At 42.4% G+C, this 21,891-nt stretch overlaps 1 protein-coding gene across 4 annotated transcripts in view; it reads left to right on the forward strand.

The window, feature by feature from the left end:
• Positions 1–5,258: 5,258 nt before the first annotated feature.
• Positions 5,259–21,891, forward strand: part of C1QTNF7 (C1q and TNF related 7) — a 53,738-nt gene continuing 37,105 nt past the window's right edge. For 3 of the 4 annotated variants that reach the window (XM_074904542.1, XM_074904546.1, XM_074904543.1), the window contains exon 1: positions 20,238–20,485. The gene's annotated coding sequence lies outside the window, so the exon portion shown is untranslated. Of the gene's footprint in view, positions 5,331–20,237; positions 20,486–21,891 lie in introns of those variants that run through there. The other variant, XM_074904544.1, reaches the window with a different exon arrangement.

Genomic DNA, 21,891 nt, shown 5'->3' on the forward strand with positions numbered 1-21,891 from the left:
ATAGGAGTAGAATATAAACTGGTGGCTTATTTCCTCTTTTTTTCTTTTTTTTTTTTTTTTTTTCCAAAATAAAGGAGAGTGATAGGCTGAGCCCTCATGGAGAGGAAGCTATGGTGTCTCTGGAGGGTACAGCTGTACAGCCACCTATGAGGTGAAGACTATAATCCTGCTCTGAAAGGAATGAGTGCTGACAATTGTGGATTTTATTTCCATTTTCATCACAGATCGATTGTGTGAATATGAAAGAAAGAAAAACCCAGGTATTGCAGTGAAACTTCTCTATAAGGGGCTGTGAAGGGGCTTCACCTCAACCCTCCTAACTCCCACTCAAGATAATGTAAAGGCTGACTTTGTTTTGTTAACTTTTAGGAAGGACCTGTGCCCAGTGATATTAACTTTCTGAGAAACACAAATGTCCAGCTTTTGGAGAAGAGATAACTTTGGTCTGCATCTGGTACAACAGTCACTGTCTCTGCTTTGTGAAAACTGACTAACCAAGAGAAAATGAGATAGAAGATTTAGACGAAGCACTGCTTTTTGCACTTATTGTCAGCTTACAACAGCCCCCGCTCATTTCAGGAGCTCTGTAAATCTCACTAGGTTCCCAGTGATGGCCAGAGGCATCAAAACATCTTTGCAAGTCTGGGCTCTGGCATTTAAAACTCCTGCTGGAAATGTGTGCTGTTGAAAGGAGAAAGGAGGGGGGAAAAACAGCAGGAAATAAGCCTCCCTTATCATGTGGAGATGTAGGCAGGTGAAGTGAAACTCCAACCAAAATTTTAATTGCAGATGTATAGTGGAGGCAATGGACCTGCAATGCTCTGCCCCATTAAGACTCCAAGCCCTAACACTGAGGTGATCTGACTCACTGGAGGGTGAGAAATGTAATGTGCTGTACTGCTTGCCACAAATAGCATTCAATTTCAAAACAGCAAGTATAGCAGAGTTGTTTCCAAGCTGTTCCAAGCAGATAAGATTTAGAAACTGCATGCTAGTTTTACACTGGTGACTAATGAACAAATGGAGGTGCAGAGCAGAGGTGTCTTTAGTTAGGTAATCTCATTGGGTAAATGAGATCTGGACTGTGTTTTCTAGCAAATTTAGGCTTAGAATAAATTATACTTATTTGAAAAGTCACAGGCCCTGTTGGAATGTCACTTTGTGTCTCAGATAAATAAAAAATGCATGTGGAGTTAATTCACTAGTACCCAGATGCCTCCCTGAGGTGTGTGACCCCCCTGACTTGCACAGTCATCTGGATATGAGCTGTTCAACACCGATGTGTCCCCATCCTGCAGCCATTCACTTGTTAGGGATCTCTAGATGGGTGCACCAACTGGGAGTCATGAAAGCAGCACCCCTTAAAAACAGACTGCACATCGCTCCCTCTTTTCTTTCCTTAACAGTGATACCTGAATTTACTGAAGTTTTCACATTGATCTCTTTCTTAGCTATTTCTGTGTTATCACTCTGGGAATATTTTATGAGCTCTTCTACTGACCGAGCTGTAAATGGCGAGAGCTATTAAACACACACACACACACACACACACACCCCAACAACCAAACTAAAACTTCCATGCGTTTTGACATCATACCTCCACGTGACAACTGATTTATCTTCTCATTTAGGGCCACTGGACAATGACATATTTCTGTTTACCTGAATGAAGCCAGTCTTCATTCACATCACTTTGTATGAGGGGAGAATTAGACTTCTGGCTTTTAGCAGCTTTGTGACCTCCTAGAGTGCACTGTGCCATATAAACCTGCTCATTCTCTCAGTATTGATGCAAGATGAATCTTGAGTAGTTACATTCACATCTTGGCAATTGAACTGAGTATTATGTGAATATAAATGCATTCAGCCATAACACAGGAAAATCCCAAATTCCATCATCAAAGGATACTTCTATTTTTAATGCCATAAAGTCATAATGCCTTCCTGCCAGCAAATAAACTTCTTAGTGGTTCACTGCAGATGAAGGATTTTGTTTGATTCCTGGTTCAGATACTTGTGTTGGAAACATCCTTGATAACTTATTAGAACCTGATGAATCTTAAATCTTAAAACACTTTGGTCAAAGAAAGGACTTAAAGGTATCACCAGGAGAAAGTCTCAGCTGCTTGTCACATGAGAGGATTAAAGATCACAATTTGTCAAGGGTGTGACAACTGTATTCCCTAGAGCACGTTTACTCTTGCACATCTATTACATGGATTAATTTTTTTGTCTTCAAAATGCCACAATCTGTTATGCAATAAATATCCACATGTACAGGACCATATGAAGACTTGCACTCACAGGTGAGGCAAGAGGATTTTCTTCCCCCTTCAAATTTCTCCAAGATGAATGATTCCTTTTTTCCTAACCCCTATGTTGTACCTGTGAGGACATGAATGCCAAATAGCACTTCCCGGTTCAGCTGCTGCAGCTAGCAGCTCAATCCTACCACAGCTGTGTCTAGACAAAGCCAAAAGCAAGAAAACCAATGTTCTGGAGAATTGCTAAAATGTGAAATAGTTGCCTAGAATTGTAACTTCAGAGGGATTAAAAATGAGTCTATCACAGACACCAGTGAGCAACCCTATAGAAATATAATCTTTCTTCCAAAAAGAACCTGTTTTCTGTTAAACACTTAAACTGCCAAGGCTTGCAGACCACTTCACAGTTTCTCCTCCACTTTTACTCTTGACTCCCACCTCCAATCTGGAAAGCTCAGTAAGCAAATTAAACGGGTTCAACTCCTTCCTTTTAAGACTCTTGTTGGACCTCACGTACCTTTCTCACTGACAAAGCTTTAACTGCATCTTCCTCCTTAAGCCTCCTTCCCTATAAGAGCCAAACTGCCAGCTAGTGCTTTAACTTTATGGTGTGAACAAGGAAAATATTCTGGTAGTCTCAGAGGGCATAAAACATTAACAGCTCAGAAGAAATATTTCATTTTAGTTATCTCTGCTTTAAAAATACTGTGATTAATATTATTTACTACTTCACCAATGGCTATTTAGTCCCTAGTCACATTCCTATGAGGCAGGTAAATAAATGGAAGTGAGGAAGACTCAATCCAGAGCAAGGTATGACTCACTGGCAGAGTCCAGGTTCATAATTCCTGCAAGTCTTCTCCACAGACTATTAGAAAACATGTTTTTTTCCCATGAGATGGGGCAACATCCCTTGCCTCCCCAAGACAGACTCATTAGGAGGAGAAAACACCATCTCATGCTTTCCAAAACAGGAGCAGAAAGAGATCAACTGAGAGAATGGGGGCAACACTCTCTGGATCATCTTAAAAAGTTCCCACAAACATGCAGATACAAGTTTTCAGAGGTGTCAGTACCTAAAAGGATATGCCTAATAGCTGATCACTAAGTGAAAAGTAAAATTACAGAAAACATTTAGGTACATTTAAGTGACATGATAGGTTGGTATTTGTACTTTCACTGTTGCCCACCTGCAAAAAAGTTCACCAGCAGATCCACAAAGCAAAATAAAAATACTCTGATAGTTATACTTTGGGGTAAAATCTTGTAAAAATCATATACTGAAGTTTTCACAGTACCATATGATTCTATAACAGTGTTCTATATCCCAGTAATTACCATTTAGTACTGGAATGAAACTCCATTAGAAAAAGAAAAAAAAAAATTTGCTTTTCCTTAAACCCTTTCTCCCATCATTGACAGCAATATTTTATCTATATTGCTTGAATGCACAGAACTCTGGTTTTAACTCTCAGTTTAAAATAAAATACTTAATATTTCAGTGTCATGTAAATTAGATCGTTCAAATGAGCCAGATCTTTTATAGCTATTTCACAAGTGGCATTTTGACATTGACTTGTTTTGTCACAGAAGATTTATTTCTTCTTTTAGGGGCATCAAACACCTTTGAAAATTTCAGACTAATGATTCCATCTTCACTTACATTAGTTTTGCAAGAAAATATGGCTGACAAAACCAAAGTCACTTAATAACACTATAATAAATCTTATGTCACTTTAGCATCAGCAGGTCAGTTGGATGCATTTCCAAAAGTGCCGAGTGATTTGGGGCATAGTGTGAGGTGGGCTTTTCAGGACCCTCATTTTTAAACAAAAGTTTGTTATGGTACTAATGTGGAAACCCAGAGACTGAAATTTCCAAAATCACAATAATGTTCTAGAATTTGGCTTTTTATTTGCTTGCTTTTACCTACTCTGCAGAGAAAAATCATATTTGCAAAAGGGGACCTTATCTGTTAATTCATAAATGCACAGCACATGTATAAACCATAACTGATTGAAATAAATTCCTTGCAAAAAGGAGGAATTTGACACGGACACAGGCAACTCTCCTGTACGAACAAAACAACATTTCCACATGCTCCACTATCTTAACGAGCAAAGCAGAACAGAGCCATCCCCAGTAAGTGGGGCTTTGCCTTTGAAAATCACGCCTGTTACTCAAAGCTTGTCCAAAGATAGGATCATTGCCCTGAGTGCCTTTTGAAAATGTCCAAAGTCACACGTTTGGAACTCTCCAAAATCAAGAAGTTTGGAGTTGTGCTCAGCCACGATCCTCAGCTTGGGTGTCCCAACCACCCTGTGAGAGTGCACCCTGTGAGAGAGCTCTGCACCTGGCATTGCACTAGCAGAGGAAGCCCAGGAGAAAGCCCCTGGTCCTGTCCCCAGAGCCTCAGACCAGAGACTAGTGCCTCTAAAAGTACTGGGAGCCTTCCAGCCAATTTGGGGACCGGGGTCCTTTGGGAGCTCTGAACACTTTACGTATTTGACGCTCTTGCTTCTTCCTCTGAGACAGTTGCTGCTCCTCCCAAATCCCACACTGAGAGGACTACATGCCAGAAGAAGCATGATTTTTTCCTCTTCTTCATGTCTTTACCAAGAAAGAGACAACTTAGCGTATCATGTTTTCCGAAGATGATTTAACATTACCTTGGGGAGGCTATGTCCCCGGTCCTGTTAGGACGCCGTCATACCACTTCAGTCCGGAGCACACGCTTGCTCCATGGTATACATTGAGCTCCTTCCAGCAGGACTTTTACAGCAAGCTCACAGTTGCTTTAAATTAGAAAAATTGGCAAGTGGCCAAGGAAAGGAGTGGAAGCTTATTTAGCTGAGACAGACAGTTACAAAACTCAATACAAGAGCATCAAGCTTCAAATAAGTTTTCACGAAGTGCATTATTTGTCATCGCTGCATTTAAATTTGTTTAAAAGGATTTTGAATCACCAACAATTACCTGTTGGCTTGAATTTACAACTCTTATACTACCCAAAAGGAGCATGTTGCTTTCCCTGAAAAATCCGATGCCATCTACTCGAGCATGAAGGTAAGTTGTAACCGATTCTACTTTCCTATTCTGACTTCCCTGAAGTGCATTAGAAGAAGGAAACACAATAGAGCGACCTTTCAGAGAAATGCAGATTTTTGCTGGGATACGTGTGATTCCATTAGAAAATGACTGTGGTAGGGCTTCCAGTGAAATCTGTTTATGTGTTTTGTCTTGAAAAAGAAGAGTAATAAACGTGGGGACATTTATGCATATAACATTCCTGTCAGAAAGTTACCAGACAGGTTTTTTTAAAAATCAAGGACACAGTTTTCTGGAAAAAGAATGGTTTTAAATGTCTACCTTTCACAGGGTTTTGGGTGATTAAATTGTCTAAAATCTTTTGAAATATTTTTCTCTATTTAGCTTTAATCTTACATTCCATCAACTCGAAACAGAGATTATTGGTTTTTTCCCTTGTGAATGATTCCAACATCATTCCAAACTTTCACTTTAACCTTTGTTGCTATGGTTTCATAGAAACTTGTTTTGAAAAAAAAATAATATCTGTAAATACCAAATAAATCATTTTGCTTTAGGGTTGTGATCTTGCAAAGTTAAGCTCCTGCATTTAACTTATTATACTCTAACAAATATATCCATTTGTTATTTTGTTGGGGTGTTTCTTCTGTTTGGCTGGGTTTTTTCAAGGTCATTTCACTTTTTGTGCTTCCACTGCTACCAGCAGTGTACTTTGTACCTATGTGCAGACTGAGGGGAGAATTTAATGTTAAATATAAATTAAATGCTGAGCATAAGTGATTAAACAAAACCTTGGTCTGAGTAGGTGAGAGTGTAAGTGGATTAGTGGTTTCCTGCTCCCTTTTTTCCCCTGAGTCTCTGGTTACCATTATCCAGGCAAGGGTGAGGCAAGGCTTGCCTGCATGCCAGCTGCCCAAAACCTGATACTCACAATGGTGGCTAATTACTCTATCCCACTCACTTTCAAGGAAATGATGAAGATTTCAGGCTGAAGTTTTAGGAAAATATGGGTGTGAGTGCAGCATTACCCACAGCTCTTGTTGCTGTGCAAGCTATGGAAATCTGTTAAGAGCAACCTGCTTCAGAAATCACACAGTTACATTGTACAGCATGCTGCATTAGAGAGGCAGAAAATCCCTTCTTTCTATAGTTCCTGCCTCCTGTTTTGCCTGACGTGGGACAACTTCACCTGTGCTACTGGAGCAGATTTTCCCTGGTAGGAAGGCAAGGCTGTCAGTCCCCCGATTTTGTGCCCCCATGGGCCACGCTTTGCCTAAGAAATGCATTTACAGTAGAGAAATACGGAGCAGAGAGGGCAGGGGAAAGGGTGCGGAAAAGCAAAACTGAAAGTGGAGGGGCTGATATGCCTGCCCACTGCCACAGAGGAAATCCTGATAACCTGTTTCCCTCTGAAGCTGCCCCCGGGTTAAGCTTTGTGATGAGTGGGAAGGCCACCATCACCATCCTTGCTGAGCTCTGGAGAGATAGAGCTAGGGACATCTCCACCAGGTGTTACCTGGGTGAGAACTACATGGTGTGGGGACTGGGAAGCGTATTCCTCTCTCTTAGTGGTTGCCTGTTCCTTGTCCTTCCTCCACAATACCCCACTGATCTGATGGGCAATTGAGAGTAAAGGTGGTGAAGTCTGGTCCAGCTCCATATTGCTTAATGACACAGGAGACAGGATGGTTTCTGAAACTGAGTATCTCAGCCACAGGAACTGCTTCTGGCTCAGCAGCAATAGCAGGGACTGATGCAGATAAAGACCATGGTGTTGATATTATTTCATCTTCTCTGTCACCTCCACACTTCACTGTTGCACTTACCTATGGTTCAGTCACAGTGGCAAGGTGAGAAGGTAGATGGAAATCCACATATGAGCAGTGTTCTGAGGGATGGGCTTGAGTGCCTGAAGGAGAAGATCCTCTGTCCCACTGCGATAGAGCTGACATATCCTTTATTCTCCGTCCATTCACGGGTCTGTCCCATGTACTGGTAAACCTAATTTCTATAGTACTTAAACAGATGCTACTGCAACATTCCGCATACTGTCATTGCATGATCAAATAACATCCATGTTACCAAAGAGACACATTGCAGATGATAAAATGACAATTTAGATTGACCAGAAAAACTTAACCTCACAGGGGAGTGAAAATCCTAAGGCTGCAAACTTTTATACATGTAAATGAAAAAAACTCAAAGTTTCTGATTCCTAGAGGTTGCTTGTCACAAAGACAGGTAAAACTTCATTTTATCTGCTGAAGTGGATTCTTTGTTAGTCGAGAGGGCAGCAAAGCAATTATGTGATTGCCTTGGCAGAGAAATCTAGAGGCTTTGCAGACTCATCTTCGTGATCATACTCAGAAAATAAACGCTGCAAGTGAGATAATTACTGGCCAGATTTACATTCTAGTTACAGGCATCAGGCTGCAGCTGTCAGCAAAAGCTATTAATTTCTGCTCACAGACTCTCTAAAGAGGTGCAGATCAGTAGGGTATTTTCTCTGTTGGGCTGAAGAAGAAATCCAGATTACTCCAATTTCTCAATGCTGAAATAAATTGTTCAGGTTCTCCAAAAATTAGGATTTAATTTTCATTTTGAGAAAGCAGTGTGAATTTGTTCCTGAGTGTCTAGCCTCAAGCCTCACCTGATGTTGGATGCAGATGGGAAAGCTCAAAGCAATGAAGGCAGAACTGCAGAGGACCTGACTCAAGCCTTCAAAGATATTTTACGGTTTCACTAAACCTTGGAATGGGGGCAGGACAGGACCATATGATCACACAGTCTACACATTTCTGTAAAGTGTAGCTCTGGGAAGGGCAGAACTGTTTAGTATAAAACCAATTCTTATCACAGAGGATAATGGGGACCATTTTAAAAATGCATTATGAGAAAAAGGTCCTGGCAGCAAGAGGTATACAGTTATAAAATAATCCAGAGGGAAAGAGGGGAAAAGTCTCACTGGCTGGGATGTTTCACATAGTCTGGGCAAACCTAGAAGAAATCTGTGGGGAGCAATCTTTCCTAGGCTGAGAGATGTGAGAGTCCATATGTTGCGCTGGCTTAAATATATTGGCTCATCTTCAGTCTATCTACTGGATTTGTCTTCCTCATCTGTGTGAGTATCGTGTCTCTCAGACCTGAATGGGGTGCAGCCTACAGAAGTGGAGGCCAAATCTCAGACAAGATTTAATGGATCCAGTTGACTGTGTTTAGATGCCATCAGGCCACCCACCCTATTTTAAGATTACACTGTTTCCTCCCCCTTTGGAGAGACCCCAAACCCCAAATCAGACACCCTGCAACAAACAGGAACATCTGGCATGAGTCTGAGGTTAAAGCTGGGGAAGGAAGGGAAATGTTCAGTAAGGGAATGAGTTTTTTTCGGATGTATTAATTCATGTGCTCTGTTTTATTTCTCTCCCTTTTTGCTACATTCTTTCAATAAAGACATTTTTCTTTCAGGAAAAAATGAGAGTGGAGTGGATATTAATAATGGGGGCGGGACCTGAAATGCAGTTTAAAAAATGTGCAATAAAAACAGGGAGTGATAATGCTATAAAAACAAGGAGGGCTTGAAGGGCAGAGCTGAAGAGGTGTGTGTCGAGCCTGCTCACTCCACCTCTTTCTGTTGGCCCAATGGGCCTCATGGCTGGGTCCACGCCAGTGTGGGAGTCCCATCACTGCAGCACAGGGGGATCTGATCTGTGAGCTGCTGAAGGAGGAACCTCCCTTTTTTTCTTACCCTTTGGAAAAAAAAAAAAGTCTGAACTTTTTCTGGATTTGTCCAGGAAAACTCTCCCTTTTCTTGGAGGGAGACATTCCCCATGCTGGAACACGCATCTGCTATTCTCACTAGCAGTTACAACTCAGGACCAAAAGTCTTTTCCCTTTTCAGCAGTCTATAAAAACTTGATGTTACGCCAGCCTCGATAGCCCTGCACAGCGCCGGTCTGCTGCATTTCAATGCACCTGGGGATTGATCCCACCTCCCCAACACACCCCAGACTGCTGTTTCCAATCCTTTTTCACTGTCATTAAACAGTGGAAGTGGATCTTTTGGGACTTAGCAGAGAAACACCTAGGTTACTCTATGCATCCATTGCTTATTCTAGACATCATGTTGGTATTATTTTTTACAGAGCAATTGGCTCCTTTGAGTCTTTATGAGCTCCAACTCTGCATGGATGTGCTCTGAAAATTATCTTCCAGATCCTGTCCTTTTTCGGTCCCAAAACCCAAGAACAGTCCTTAATCATAGCCCTGTATTAGCAACCCTCCCAGTCCCACACATCTTTTCAACTTCTCTTCAGTCCCACTACCCTTTTTCTCCTGCAAATTACCAATCTGGTATCCTCCTTCTCATAGCCCTTCCATTTTCCTGGCATGTCTGTGTGTTTACCCACAGGGTCCCCCTTTACTACCCCTCATAGGGGGCTTCTAGGGGGGCCCTGCTGGCAGCTGTTCCTCCCAGAAGTGATGGCAGTCAATGGGCCATACTGTAACCCCTGCTCAAATAATGTGGGAAAGCACTCTCCATCTTCCTGAGACCTGATTTCCCAGTGGTTGGAGGAAGACCAAGGCTGCTTTGGCCTCTCCTGAGTTACTGTTTCTGTTACTCAGTGCAGACATTGCTGTTAGAAAGTGGTGATACGTGTCTGCAGACGATCTCTGAGCACCAGCTTTGAGGTGCGGCAGCAAGAAATTACTGCAGGGAGAGGTAGTGATTTTGGGGGTGGGAACAGGACGGTCTATGCTCCAGAGAAGTGGTTAGCATAAAGGTCTGGGATCTAGGTCACATCTCCTGCTCCTCTCCTGGAAGAAGAGAATTTTCACTTCTCTCCCCAGCTTGGGAAAAAAAAAGTTCCTTTTCCTGATTCAACTTCATTATCATCAACTTCATCATGTATCCAAAGGTCCCCCATGGGAATGCAAAGATCAAGTAAGGCCAGCAGTCAGGCAGAAGGAAACAGCTCAGGCAGGACAAGCAGGGTCAGTGATCCTGGCTAACTGTGAAACAGGTTGTTCTGCTACCTCTCCCCTCCCTCCTGCACCCCCGGACAGAGCAGGACATCTCTGCCCAGGCCTGGTCCCCAGGTCTCAGACAGGCCCTGCTGCACACCCAGTTCCACAGGTGTGCAGAGTGTGTTTTTTAGTTTCTCTAGAGAAGAGGATGCATTTCACTGTATTTTAAGCTTTACAGTGAGATTACACTGCTTTACATTGGAATGGGGTTTTGGAGGCTGCATTGGAGTTTACCTTCAGCTTTTTAAGAAGAATTGAGAGTTTCCTCTTCAGGACTGCCTAGGATGACTCCCTGCACACTGACAGGCCATGCCCCTCGGTCATGATTTTGTAGACTGCTTCAGGCAGAACTGTGATTTAAAATTTCTGTGCGTGGAATTTCTCAGACAGATATACATGTACTTTACATTACACCTAAACAGTGTCTCCTGCACTACCAGGAGGTGTCCAACTTGTACTGTACAGCCAGTCTGACAGCATGCACTGAACCTGCCTCGGGTTTCTTGCTGACAGATCTGATAGATTATTGAAAAGTCTTGGTTAAATGTACATAATCCTCAAACTCACCTGGAGAAAATATCCAGGCAGAAAAAGGGGGCATCTTAGGAACAAGAGCTGTTAGAAACCACCCAGCATCTAGGTTTCTCCCTTTCTGCAAACATGCTCTGTTCTTGCAGATCAGGGCTGCTGTCTGAGAGTTTTGATTGCTGAAAGCTGAATAAAATATATCTGACTGATGTGTGTAAAACATATGTTTCTGCAGCCCAATCGGGCATGTACTAAAACCTGCAGTGAGATCCAGGCCGCACTGAAGTCAAAATAATCCTCGCAGTTCCCTTCAGGGGATGCTGTAAGGGGATGCACGGACCATGTCCATCGTGTGTGTAGCTCCATGGATGGCCAGGGTATATTTGGATTGCTGCATCTGGCAGGATTTAGACCCAGCTTTCCACTCCTGCAGATAATGGCTTGTAGCCAGGAGGGTTGTTTTCATACCTCCTGCATGAGGTGAAAGTGTTTTGAAGTGCTCTGATGTGGTGTGTCTCTTGGCCATTTCCAACCTGCCTCAGCAATTATGAAGTTGTATCACCTCTGCAGGGATACACTGGGGTTGTAAAACATCTCCCTTCCCTCAGTTAGCACCATTTTCTTCATCAGAAGGGGTGGCCGGGCCGCTTACTGCCATCATTGCTCATGCTTGAGCAACCTCTGCAGCGACTCTGGCAGAAGGTTTGGATTCCTTGACATTAAGACTTGATGATCCCATAGCAGAAACAGTTTCGCTTGCACAGAACTGCCAAGACACCCTTAAAAGGAAGGCTCTGCCAAGTTCACGCTGCTGGAGATGCTCACCACTGCTCCAACCTCTCCAGAAACCATCCTGAGCAAGCGCAGGAGCACCCATGCACCTCCTCTGCCCCACCGAGCCCCTGTGCAGAGGGGAGAGAGCCTGATCCTTTCGGATCCCATGACCATAGGTGGGCAGGACCATGCCCTGGTACCAAATCCCCCCAGTGTCAGAGCAGCCCACTTTGCTGTATGTGCCTTCTTTCCAGTGTGGAGCGGAAGCAGATGTTTCTAATTTATCACTAAAAACAAACAACTTAATCCCCCAAATATGCAGCAGTGGGGGGTGAGGAGGGGCCCTTCCACTTAAAGCTGATTTAGAAATTGGATAATTAAAGTTAATTTGTCCATGAATGAAGCAAACATGTGTCAGATAGTTACCAGATCTTCCTCCCTCTAATTTTTGCGAACCTTAAACATCCAAAACCTTTTCAACCTGAGGCAGTGGGACACACTCCTGTTCTACTGGCCAAAAGCGGCTGGCAATGGTTCCTTTCATCAACAACTCAAATATTTATCTATTTAGGCCTTCAGAGCATTATTTATATGTAATAGATGTTGCAGCCCCCCGTTGTAGGGGTGCCAAAGGCAGGCCTCAGCAGCAGATCCAACACACGCCTTGTCGCTTTTGAAGACGTTATTTCCACCCCTGTCTGCCTGAGAACGAAGTCTGGAGTGCAGCGCGGTGCTCAGACAAGGCCATGCTCAAAACCCCAGGCAGGGCTGTGCCAAAAGCTTTCACAGAGACCGTATTCACTTCGCTCAACAAAGTGGCTGAAGGTGTTGATAGGAATGAGCCCAAGTCCAAACCCATTTCAGATAAGACTGAGAAAATTATTGTGTTTACCTGTGTTGTGTCAGTGCTGGAGGCCACACCCAACCTTGGAGCATCTGTATTTCAGCATATGCACATGCACTGAGCCGTTCAGCACACAAACAATATACGTACCATACTGCTGCTGACACACACTTCAGACCACCAGTTCCTACTGCTTACAGCTTGTGCTATTGTTCATTAAAAAAGGCTCTTCCCCAGGCAGCTTGGCACCTAGCCACAGCACGTCTGCCGTGCACAAGCAGCACTGAAGTAACAGCAATACAGTAGGCTTAAAAAAATCTTAATGGCTCCTGGAGACACGGCATCAACACCAGCCCAGTTCTGCAGAAGGGCAGAAATTGGGAGCTGCCACCAGAGGTCTCTGGGTCTTGCGTGTCTGTGAGAGGTGATGGGAAAAGACAACCCCTACCAGCAGGAGGCAGGTCAGAATGCCTGGGCATCCACAAAACAGAAAGAATCTGCTGTGGGAACAGGAGGGTCCTTGTGCAGGGCCTCAGCAGCCTGTGGACCCCCACCCTGGGGCACCAAGCTGGGGACAGCAGGGCTCAGTGGGGCTGTTCCCAGATGCGGTGGGTCACTGTGCAGCCGGGAACATGGTGCTCAGGGAGGCAGAGAGGCAGGTTCGTTAGCACAGTGTTACTTGAACCCTGGGGGTTTATGGGTTTATTACCTAAGAGGTAAATCAGAAAGAATACTGAACTCGATCTGCAAACTGCTGTGCTAAACCCAGCCCTGTTACATAGGAAATGGACAGGTGTACCAATTCCTTCAGCTACACCTTTAAAAATAGGATTTAATTAGGTGTCCTATCCTGGTAGACTCTGCAGTGCTCCTCATTCCTCATATGCTGGTGCCCCTGCTGCAGAAAGGGACCCAACAACACAGGCTGTTCCCCCTGGATCTCTCACACACAAGAATAAGCCCCTGCAACCCCAGGCATGTGGGTGCCCGTACTGCAGCCTTGTCATAGCATGCTGGTTTTGGAAGTTAGGGGTTTCAGGTTTAATTGGACTGAGTAGGTTGTAAGAAAAGGCAGAACAGCCTCATATACAACTTTCTGTTGGAGTCACTGGAAATTAAGCCTTATGCTAGAATAGTGATAAGGCTGTGGGATGCTGTTGCAATGACCAGTGCTCCTCTCCTCAGAAGTCTCTTCTGCTGTGAGCAGAATTTTCTGGGGCCAGAGCAGTCAGGAAATCCTTCTCCTTCATTATTTCTAATAAATGGTAGGATTAGACAATGTACTGGGATTGCAAGGAACTTCTCATCAAGCCCAAATGTCAGGTAGGCTAAAGGAAAGAGTGAGAAGGAGAACAGAAGAATAACAGAAGGAAAACAGGATTAGAGTCAACAGCAGCACTGCGAGCAGGAATCGAGCTGTCAGTGATCTGCTCCAGCTACTACACTCCTGCCCCTCCCATACATAATATCCATAAAGAGATCTGGGAAAACAGTGGGTTTGAGAAGAAAACTGAAGATGACTGGAACAACACTGAGCTTGAACAGAGCTGAAGAAATTCTATTCCTGGACTAAACAAAAAACCCTTCACTTTTTTAAACTCAATCCAGACAAGCCTGTATCACTTAAGCAGTACCGAGTTACAATGAGAGCACCAGCACCAGTTTATTCTGCAAAGCTGCAAGCTGCTTCTCAGTTTTGAAGCCTTTTCCCAAACGAAAAACCATATGCCATTAAATTAGTTTTTACCAGTGATGCAGTTCTTCACTTCTTGCAAACAGGGCTGCACTTCAAACGGTGATATACAGTGTAGGTGGATTCTTCTCTACCTAGTTAAAGAGGTGCCCTCCCTCATTCTGTGCCCATGAGGGATGGTCAGAGATACCCTGGTGTCAGGCAGCCTTGCACTTGCAGGAAGGAGACTGATTGCAGCTGATTGTGAGAAAAGAACTTTTTTTCTTTGATGTTTTCAGTAGCTTGGTCTGAAATAGCCTCAATCTCACTCCAGGTCTGAGGAAAATACTGATGAATTTGAAGGAGGAAAGCTGTATCAAATTTCCAGGTATATCTCGTACATGATATTTGGGGGCACTGATTTGTGTTTCTGACTGGTTTTTCCAAGGTTGTAGAGGAGAAAGGGCTGCACATTTAACTTATGGGGGATCTGATCTGTTGCAAAAAGGACCGTTTTCTTCAGCTATCAGAAGATTAAACATACTGTTTTACCATCATGTTAAAGGTACGTGAGCAGCAGTTTTTTGATGGGAAAGTGACACAAGCTACTGATAGAAAGCATGCTTTCTAATTCCAAGGGAGTTTATTTTTGCCTTCCTACCTCTGATGAAGTAGCAGTAGTTGCAGCGGGTTTTGCTTTTGGCTAAGATACACCCTGCAATGGAAGAGAGAGAATGTGCTTGCCTTAAAGCATCTCCAGGCTTCATCCATTTTGCCTGATCTCTAAGAGGCAAGCAGTTTATTAAAAAATCCTTTCTGACCCTCAAATGGAAGATCATGCAGCTCCTCAAGTGCAGGCTCAGGACATTTGTATCTGAGTGTGGGATTTGCTTTTGATGCATTTTAATGGTATGTGTTGTTGATGTTCCTAAATTATATAGCTCAGTGAAGCATTCAAAAACAAATGTTCAGTCCCCATGGGGTATGGTAAAAGGCCTAAGGATAAGCTTTGATGTGAATATAGAGCCATGGTAGCTGTCAGGTCTTGAGTCACCTTCCAGTGGCACCCACATGACAAGAAAAGGAATATACACGCTTCTGCACATTCTTGAGCCAGAACTTCAACTGGTGTGAATTAATTATGCTGCCTTTGCAATCAGTGTATCAGTACTGTTTTATATCAGCTCAAGATCTGACCATTCAGATTTCAAGACTGAGAAGTTGTACGAACAAGATATTACACGCTACACATTTTAAAAGGAGATTGGTTTTTATATATTAATGACACATTAGAATTAAAATAAATTACAATTTAAAAGTCAGAGTTCTTCCTTTTTAATGTGCTATTTGAAGCATCAACAGTAATTTGCAGCTCCTGAGTTCTTGCTGATTGTTCACTAGTCCCTGGACTAGCTGAGACCCGGTAAATAACAGCCATTAGCATCTCACCCAAAGTGATATTGCCACAGTCCTAATCCGGCTGGTTTGGCAAATCTGAGCAGGTATGCAGCACAGTGTCCAGGCCAGAAGTTGGAAGTATAGGATATCCACACATGGGTTGCAAAGAAGCTTAACTGTATCACTCCAGGAAGCAGAACAAGTCTAACATAGATCTGTGACTCACGCTATATTCTTTTTGTTTATCGTTTTCTAGCTACATGTCATTTATATATATATATATATATATATATTGGTGGGGCCATGTATGAAACAGTATTGCTCACCAAACACTGAATGTGAGATCAAAGTGTGAGGACCATGTATATGAGCCACTTGTTTAACATTTTCATTTTGTTCTTGTCTTTCAAGACAAGACTGTCTTGTCTTTCAGTTCTTCCTAAGCCCTCCTTATGTATGAACTGGATTTCAAAACAAAAATTGATTCCAGATGTCTTAAGTATGTTTTTTCAGGCCTGCAATTTAAACAAGTTACAGCAATACTCACCTTCATATAGTTTTTGATCATTACAATATGAATTCTTACTGACAGCAGTGGAGATCACGGGAGCCTTTCTTGGTTTCCAAAACCAGCTTTTATTAATTTGAATCCCATTCCAGACTGTCAGAAGGGCTGTGTTTTAAGAAGAATCATTCATTTGATGATCCCTATTACAGCTGCCCACCACATGTATAGGAGCAGCATTAGCTCCTAAATTTTTAATTTTTCCCCCACTTTCAGCTTCAGCACTGGAACCCATTACATAACTGACATCTCACAAGTGCTGTGTTACTTTGCCCCTTGCCTCAAAAAAATGATCTGTAATAGCAGAGTGGTTATTAATAACTAATAGCTAACTAATAGCAGGAATACACAGAGAGCTGACAGCAGGTGGAATGTCAGCCCTGAGAGATGACCATTCAATTTCTTACTCCACACAGACTATGTGATTTCTGGCAAATATTGTCATCTTTGTGTCCTGGATCCACATCTGTAAAAGGAGATATTATTTTCTGGCTTCCATGCCAAATAAGTATAATCAAATGATTGAATGATCAAATATTGAAATAACTGAGAGTTTATAATTAGCTGGGATAAGGGTTGCAAAATCATGATCATTGAGTCATGTCCTTGCTCTTGGGGGTAATGGAGGTCAGGTGTGCTGTATGGAGTGGAAAACCCTGTATAATGAAGTCAGCATGGTTCATACTGCAGGGACAGCTGCCAGCGGATTAGACCTGCTTTGAGCAGATGTTGAATGAGATGAACTCCAAAGGTCCCTTCCAACTGAAATTACTCCTGTTATTCTGTTCTAATGCTGCACCTCTGCAAATATGTTCTCTTGGAGCACTGAAGACCGTGGTGCACATCCCCAAGGCAGCCCTGCAGGAGACAGCTTGCCTGTATCAGGGACAGATCAAGTCATGATGGACAGGGCAGCTCAATTCCTCCACCAAAAGTGGCCCCTGAGCCGAGAAACAGTGTAAGTTCCCTTAGGTAGCATTGTACCTCTACAGAGAGAACGTTTTATTTCCAGATGGCAATCTAAAGGTAATGAAAGTTTACCATCTAGGGAAAACTGCCCTCTAGTTCATGCCATGTCATTTTGCATTGCCACTGAATCAGTGTTTCAGTCCTTCTGCCCCAGTTTGCATGCAATAGTGAAAATGAGCCTTGTGGTTCCTATTGACCCTGTGTATGTTGGATCTCTCACTAAGTAACTAAGTGTGGGCTTTCTAAAAGCCTCATGAGCTGCCATTGGAAATAACAGCTTCTGGGGTGCATTTCTGGGTTGTATATCCCTGTGATGCCCAAACTTTTTAAAGCTGTGTGTAAAAGCAGACAATTTCAAAACAAAGTCTGATAAAGGTAGTTTAATGGACTGTGTCATATCAGACATGGGGACCTCCTTTCTCAGGGTCTCAGGTGTAACCACACAGCATCGTGTCAGCAGGGCCAGCACTCCCAGCCTGCAGACAGCACATCTCAACCAATCTTTTGAGGGGTGTCTGAAAGATAAATGAGAAACATTAAGACTTTAATTTACATATAAGGGTTTACACTACTACCGGGGGGGGGGGGGAGATTAAAAAAAAATAAAGTTTTTGATGTAGTACATTACAACATACAATTCACCCAACAAGTTTTGTACACTTCTGTTTATGTTATAGCTTCTGGGGTCCTGGCCAAGATTCCACCTTCACATACACAACTGCAACTGTAACCATGACCCTTAGTTTGTGAACTGTTAACTCCTATATAAAAGTCTGTGAATACATATACGACACTCAGTAAACCAGATGATATTTTCAGAGACTAACGCTGTCGCCAGTTATGAGGCACAATTGTACATGGCCACAGTACAATGCAGTACCCCAAGGCTTGCAGGGCTTACACACCTCTATTGTGGCTGAAATGGGCTGGGGGACAGATGGCACCGTCCATACACAGGGAGCAGCAAGTGCCCTGCCCGATGGCTTGTTACTTACTCAGGGGAAAGCCAGGAGCAGAAACGGAGTCACACCTGGGGACAATTAGCTGGCACTCAGATTAGTGGTGTGTTTCAGATGTCCATACTGAAAACAACCAGATTGGCTTCTCAGAAGTTAGGTATATATTCTGCTTTCCTCAAAACACTTCACAAAGAAGCAGGTAATAGGTCCCAAGGAGTTTTTGAAGTTTAGCCTCTTGTAATTACAGACATAAAGCTGGATGGGATCCTGGTACACACCACTCACGGGGCTGCCGTCTGAAATCTGGGCGTGTGTGAGTAGTCCTGTGTGCCAAGCCTTGTTCCAACAAACCAGGTCACAAGGCTTCTGCATCATAAAACAAGATTAAAAAATCCCAGCTATTTTCTAAAAATAGAAAAGTTGAACTGGGAGAGAGGGAGAAAACTTGTGCTTGCTGATGGCCTAGCAAAGAGGGAAGAGGTCTATCACAGCAGGTGACAACAGGCTCACCCCTGCATGGCAACCTATGGAAATAAGCCCTAGGTATGAGACTTCAGGCCACTGCGGAGAAAAAAGTGTTTTGGTGTCTGAAGAACAATACTTGCACCCACACTAGTTTTAAAGAAACAGCTTTCAAACATGAATTTTAATTTAGAAAAAAAAAAAAAAAAAAAAAAAGAATGCCAGTACTTTGAAATTCAAGATAAACATATATGGTTTGATAGTGCCTCATTTTGAAAACTTTAGTAGAGAAAGGGAAGGGGAAACAGCAGGAAGAGCTGAAAAGAGTTTTTTTTATTGTAGACTTAGAGTTTCAGTATTTGACAAAGGAAGTGGATATAAATGGAAACTAAATTGAAACTGAGACTTCTCTCATTCAACACAATATATCACTGCTATTACTAGTCAGCTACAACTGGGAGAGACAATTGAATTACCAAAAAACAACTTTGAAGTTGTACATGGTTTAGTGTCTTAATAAAGTTGAAAAAAAAAAAAAAAAAAAGAAGCAGCAACAGAAACTGAACCCAAGTCTGAGGTGCAAGAAAAACCTTGATAGCACACATATAAAATGTGTAGGGGATTTTTCAAGTCCATTGTCATATAAGGCGAATAACACACTGGACAAAAGAGTTCATTTGATCATTCTTCATTAAAAACTATTATTTCCTTAATCTAAAAATTATTATTCAAAGTTTTTATGGCTTTTTTTTTTCTTTATGTTTCATAAAGCCAGGAATATTGCATTTACAATATATTAAAGTCTGGTTTTTACATGGTTTGTTTCCCTTTTTCCTTCTTTTGCAACACAATACAATGGAATAATGAGGACTTCCATTTTCTTTCTTTCTTATCTCTTTGCTACTCCTTTTATTATGCCTAAAATATGGGGTTTTTTCAATTGTCTCCATAAAACCTCTGTCCTCATTGTCTGGGAATAGAATGACTATGTTTAAAATGATGTCTTTATTCTTGTAAATATAATTTTACAATGGAGCAGGCAACTTCGTTTTTGCTGAAACCTTACATTTAACTATTTTAAGCTACATCATTAGCTTGCTTTTCATATTTGTCTCACTGTTCTACTAAGGGCTGCCTCCAAAAGCTATGATCGTTTTTCTGAAGTTTAATAAGTTTAAATAGACCAAAGGAAAGAGAGAGAGAGAAAAAAGAAGTAAACAGATCCTTTGAAGGAGAAAAAAAAAAAATCTGAAAAAAACTCATTTTGCTTGCAGGCGATTCATTGCATTTATGATGTCCAAAATGCTAAACTTCAGTCTGGGTTACATTTCCTGGCTGAGATACAGAGATTCTCAGAAAATCAAGAATTGAAATAGAAAGTCAACAGTAACCTCATCTGGAACACAAGGAATCTCAGCAGAGGGGACAGAGCTGAGAGTGCTGCCACTTGGGAGCTGTGAACTGAAATAGAGAAGCCTGTCATCTTTATTTTTAAAATATGTGAACAAAATAAAAGCTGAAAACACACATTGTGTTTCATTTTGCTGTGCCTGGGCTAGAAGGATTGCTCACATACCCTACCGGTACAGAGCATGACATGCCACAGTTCCTGCGCTCCGATCGCTCACTCTTATGTTACTGCTCAAGTATGCATTCAGAAAAGAGCCAACAGATAGAGCAGATTTATTCTAGTTGTCGAGGTCAAGGACTCCTTTTTTTTTGGGGATTCAGCTGAGAGGGAACTCTTTCCTCATATCACCAGACAGGCTTTCTGCTTTGCAGTCTACTCTCAGTGTGCACCACTGATAAAAAAAACATGCGAGAGTATTTTTAAAGGAAATTATTTATAAAGCTAAAGCACCAGTGAGTTATGTGCTGTCTCCAGTGCCCAAGTTAGGGGGCTTTCAGCAAAGCACAGTATCTGCATGCACCGCAATTCAGAGACTCCAGCTGCTGGAAGCTCTTGCAAGCCATGTAAGTAAAGGGCTTTACTTCGCTGAAGCAAACTTCGTATATTCTCTTGCATCATAAAAACTGGAGATAATCTAAACTTCAGATTAATTTCCTAAGACTAGTAATGTCGTTATCTTGCTGTTGCTTTGAATAGTGTGTTGGCACAATAAATAAATAACCTTTCTAGAAATGTTTTGCTTGTGAGTCGTGTAAGGAGCAGAATCTGTACACAGTTCGGGCAGACTGTTTGCTTTTCTGATCGTTGACCATTTCTGTTCTCTGTGATCAGCACAGAGAACTCTACATTTCTTCAATTTCTTGTTACTCTGATTTCAAGGACAACGGGAAACTGGCAGGAAAATGCAAAACCTGTGCAAAGGAAACCAAAGAGCAGATGGGTAGTTTATAAAGCAACATTAGTGAACCTAAAGGTGGTGTGTAACCCCCATGTTAAACTTGCCTTCTTGTGGGATTTCTATATGCTTTACAGTGAGGTTTAACAAGTCACAGATTATGTGACTAAGAGGAACATAAAATGACAGAAGAAATATTTTGATTACTTTATAAATTTATCTTGATGTTCATGGTCATATTTAAATTAACCTCTTTCTACATGGTTATTTGGAGTTTATTGCAGGGGATGGATCAGTTTTCTCTGAGCTTCATAATGTAATTTAAGGTCATGAATATTTCCCTGTTCTCTATGCAGTTCATGTATGTATTGGCATCAACAGGCCTGGCAGACAGGCATTGAAATCCCAAATTTTTCTTCCTGTCTGTGAGGTCCTCCCTGCCCTTTTGAAGGCTGCCCATATGCAGATAGGGTGATAAATAAATGGAAACTGGGTATTGTGCCAGGAAGCTCAAATAGCTCCATTGACCAGGTACAGGTGGTATTAATCTGAGACAGAAATTTCACACACTCATGGTTCCCAGTATCTTCCTGTCTGGAGAGCCTCTAGCCCCCTTGCATTCCTTGCAGCCTTTCCAAAAGCACCTAACCCCTCTGACTTTGCACCTTGTATTTGGCTCACACTTTTCCCCGTTTCCCAGTGACTTTTAGCAGGTACTTCCCTCCAGACCCACATGCATGAAAGGTGCAAACTCTGCCCTCCAACTCTCACAGTGGAGATCTGACACATATCCTTAGGGAAATACCAATTTTATTTTTTGCAGATACATCACTGCAATCACCTCTTTCATCAGGGGCTCAGAGGAACACAGACACTGCCCCAAAGAGCTTACTACCTATCCCGGTCCTCCTGTAGACCTTAATTTCCATGACAATGCAAGACCCACATGGGGAAAGGGGCACCACCCATTAAGGGAGATGCTCGGGGTTTGTTGAAGTGGGTGGGAAGGCCCTTGTTGACTTCAGCCAGGCAGTCAGACCTGGGTGCCAAAGTATCAAGGAAATTAATAGACAT

This window comes from Athene noctua, chromosome 4 (genome assembly GCF_965140245.1).
Source record: "Athene noctua chromosome 4, bAthNoc1.hap1.1, whole genome shotgun sequence".
Classification (NCBI taxonomy): Eukaryota; Metazoa; Chordata; class Aves; order Strigiformes; family Strigidae; genus Athene; species Athene noctua.